This window comes from Callorhinchus milii, unplaced genomic scaffold, assembly GCF_018977255.1.
Source record: "Callorhinchus milii isolate IMCB2004 unplaced genomic scaffold, IMCB_Cmil_1.0 Scaffold12, whole genome shotgun sequence".
Classification (NCBI taxonomy): Eukaryota; Metazoa; Chordata; class Chondrichthyes; order Chimaeriformes; family Callorhinchidae; genus Callorhinchus; species Callorhinchus milii.
In genome coordinates, this window is record NW_024704753.1 from 6,514,863 (window position 1) to 6,519,202 (window position 4,340).

At 38.7% G+C, this 4,340-nt stretch overlaps 1 non-coding gene across 1 annotated transcript; it reads left to right on the top strand.

Moving 5' to 3' along the window:
• The first annotated feature begins 462 nt into the window (after positions 1-462).
• trnat-ugu lies at positions 463-534 on the top strand. Its single transcript has one exon. It is a non-coding gene; the product is annotated as a tRNA-Thr (tRNA).
• Positions 535-4,340: the final 3,806 nt, after the last annotated feature.

A 4,340-nucleotide genomic window follows, 5' to 3' on the forward strand; every position in this document is an offset into this window, starting at 1 on the left:
TTTCATAAACCGTTAAAAAACATTCCCCAGTAACTAAGAGTCGAGGGTGTTTTGTTTGATGAGGTCTTTAATTCCCTATAGCAGACCTGCTTGTGGCATCCGCCTCGTCTGTCTTCATGACCTTAAGTACCCATGAAAATACTGATGATTGATACTGGCGAACTCTTTGTAAGGTCTTCTCAAATCCACATTGAATCTCGTCCTTCCAGAATACCCACCCAGTCACCATTCTGTCTTCCCATCACAGCATCACGCTGTTTTTTAAATGAGCTCAGGGTTTTTAAATGGCTTCAGCCACCCTTTCTGGAAACCTGTTCTATTCGTTAATTAAAGCAAAACTGATGTCTGTCCTGAAATTGTCCTCTTGTTCTCCTCTTGCATCTTAAAGTTCCGTGTTTACTTTTTAAATCCCATTTAGAATTGTATACAAAGGTGTACAATTCAATATTATATTATTATAGGAGTCCTGTAGCTCAGTGGTTAGAGCACTCGCTTTGTAAACAAGAGACCTGGGTTCGATTCCCAGCAGGGTGAAACCTTGGGCAAGTTTCCTTACTCCACACGCCTGATAATAATCCCTCAAGAAAATAAAAAAAATAATAAATTGGTCAGTTCAAACCATGACTTTTTGTGGGACGCTGCTGTGTGCAATTGGCTGCCACATTTCACCCACAAATATACAGTCAATTCACTTTACAGTCTATTCCATGAAGCGCTTTGAGACGTCTAGAAGACATGAAAAGTGCTAACCAAATGCAAGGATTATTATTATTATTATTAAAAATGTCCCCTCTGAGACATCTTCTCTCAAGGCTGTGTGTTTCAGATCAATATCACAAGGATGATCACAGGAGTTAGGTTGGCATTGGACAGCAGCACCTGGTGCTAAGTATAGGAGGAAGGGACTCCTATTATTGCAGGAATAGTTTATCCTCCAAGAGTGTATTGATCATTGCAATAGCCACCACAAACCTCTGGAGTGGCTTAATTACACTTCACAGGTGGGGCTGTTCTATCTCTTTTAGCTGTGACCATAACATATTATTAACCAGGTGCTCTGTACAAACTTGATACCTATCTGTCAGCACTTGCCCCTCAGAAAACTCTAATGTACTCTAATTTTCTAAATTGGAAATTGACTGAACGGTTACATATCGTCAAGAGTTAATAACTTCCCTTCACAACATGCAGGTGAGTATTTCACTCCCCCACCCATCCCAGTCTTTCCATGGTTTTCATGCTGTTTATCATATGGATGAAAGTCTAACCTTTTTAAGATTCTGAACTTTGCTGAATGCTTGGCAAAGATATGAGCATTAGTAAAGAGTCGCTCATAAGTGATATATTGCCAAGCGGAGACCTTTTACACACCATAAAGAGAAGTTTAACTCTGGAATGGTTTAGGCAGAATGGGCCCTAACCAGACTAATCTAATGATTTAAAACCCATGTTACATTTTGAAGCTGAATTGCTATTCCCAAACACAGTCAAGAATCTGAACACAAAATAGTTCTTAGAAGTAATAAGAAATAACAATAATCCTTGCATTTGATATAGCGCCTTATCACGAGATGTGAAGCGCATTGGGATGTCTTTGAAACCTCCCAAAGCGCTTCACAGAATATACTGTAAAATGGATTGACTGTATATTTTGTGGACAAACATGGCAGCCAATTGCGTACAGCAGTGTCCCACAAACAGGATTGTGGATTGAAATGACCCATTTATTATTTATTTTTTGAAGGGATTATTACGCGGAAAAGTGATCTGCCAATCGACTAACAACTGATTTCCCACTTACTGTTAAGTAAACTGAGGCGTGTGGAGTAAGGAAACTTACCCAACGTTTTGCCCTCCGGGAATCGAACTCAGGTCTCTCGCTTGCGAGCCAAGGGCTCTAATCACTGAGCTACAGAAATGGACTAATATGTCACAGGTAAATAGCATTATGAACTTTATGACATTCATTTTCATTTCATACCAATCTCAGTCCTGAAAGAGGAAATGTCTCGCAGCTTTGCGGGCTTTAGGAGCTCATTATGCCAATCACATTACAGTCCTATCAATTTACAACTTAAAAAAAGCTGCTGAATTGCAGCCACATTATATAATGATGGGTTGACCCTGCTGACCTGCTCATAGATTGCAAAATAAATATCTCTAAAGTAGTTTGGGGACCCTATTGAGAACCAAATTGTATTGATGTTAAATTCAATTGGTTCTTGTTTATATGACCATTAGTTTCACTTGAGATATTTTCAGTTTGAACACCCATTTTGTAGTATTCAGCTGAATTCTAAGCATGTGCTGATCACCTGGAGCTGTAACGAAATGAACAAAATCAGGTTAGAATTTATGAGGGAATCAATGGGAAACTTATGACAGTACTAAGATGCATGAAATCCCAAATATGAAATGGCTAACTGGTGCTGCTATAGCATAGGTTGCACATTGAAGGTGGGAGGGGAGAGATCCATATGAATGTGTTGACAGCTACTAAACAAAGTCTGCATTATGTTTAACTGAACTAACATCTAATGTGGCATTAGCCAGCTCATTTCTTTCAGTCTTTATTCATTATTCTAGGGTCTAACATTCAACAGCACTCAATCTGACAGCTAGTGTACGGTGTCTGAAAGGCTTAGGTTAGGGTTTTCCCTTTAGTTTTTATTTCCCTCCATTGGTCTTTCTTCCTGGTGGCAAAAATAATATTCAAGTACTTGTGGGTGAAACAGTGTGAGAAATCATAACCAAAATACTGTTTGTAGTAAAGGAACATTGCTGGGAGTTGAGTGAGCTGTGTCCTTCAAGAACGTAATTGATTGAACTATTACAATTTAATTTCATAGTAAATCCCCAACACTCATAGTAAATCCTCAACACTCGTCACTCAGATTACCTCATCACACCAGGCACCTGGTAGACATCATTGTGGACCTGCCATATAACTATTCTCCACTTAGCAATAACAATAGGAAAAGGAATGAGTTAAACACTATTGGATTTCTCACAATGTAGAACACATGACACAAGCGCTCTGAGATGCCGTCCATGCTACAGTTGTTGTTGTTACAAAAGTAATAATAATCCTTGCATTTGAAATAGCACATTATTATTCAATGATTATGTGGCCATGAACAGAATGGTCAATTTTATTTGGAGGATTGTTGGCCAGGAAATCAGGAGAAAATGCCTTCTTTATTCAAATAGCGCCAAAGGATCTTTGATGTTCACCTGAACAAGCAGAAGGAACATTAGTTTAACGTCTCATCGGAAGGACGACATCTCCAACAAATGCAATGCTCCCCCAGCACTGCTTTGGAATGTCAGCCTAGACATTGAGCTTTAACCCATAACCTCTAGGTGAGAATAATAATATAATAATCCTTGCATTTGATATAGCGCTTTTCACGTCTTCTCAATGTCTCAAAGCGCTTCACAGAATAGACTGTAAAGTGCATTGGCCGTATATTTGTGGGCGAAATGCGGCAGCCAATTGCGCACAGTAATGTCCCACATACAGTCGTAGATTGAAAATGACCAATTTATTATTGTTTTGGAGGGATTATTATTAGGCGTGTGAAGTAAGGAAACTTGCCCAAGGTTTCGCCCTGCCTGGAATTGAACACAGGTGTCTCGCTTGCAAGTCGAGTGCTCTAACCACTGAGCTACAGGACTATAGAATGCTACCAATTGAGCCAGGCTGACATCTTGAATTAATATAACTGATAAAATAAAATAAGTGTGGCCATATCTTAATGTTTTCACCCTAATACTTGTGTATCTGGGGTTCTTCTGGAGTCGAACAATGTTATAGTGTTTCTTATTCCATTTCTTGTGTTAATTAACACACGGAACGGGATAGGGAACAATGCAAATTTTACACAATATTTCTTATTGTGCACCTTGGTTTGATGATATGATGCAAATTTGGTATGTGCTCCCTATGTGAAAGCTGTTATACTGTAATACAGTCAACCGTATGGTATCTAAAGCAAGGATCAAAAATGCAAGGATTACAGTGAACAACATAATGGCACTATTTTTGTGAATTACAGTGGGCCTTGTGGTCTTTACCATCCGTGCTTCATCAATCTGTTTCAGTCGTATTGTTGAGAAATCGTTGTGAAATGGGAAGGTAATGCTGAGCTATTTCTGTCACAGAAGCTTAAAAACATTTACATTATTGCATGTTGAAATTGAATTAATCTTTGCAAATCCCTTTCCACAATCTTTTGTATTTTTTTTTGTGATCAAAAATGCTGCGTAAACAGATCGCATTTTTTAAAACCTCTTCCAGAGAAAGTGTTTGAGGTTTCCAGAAGAAGCAAATTTCTGGC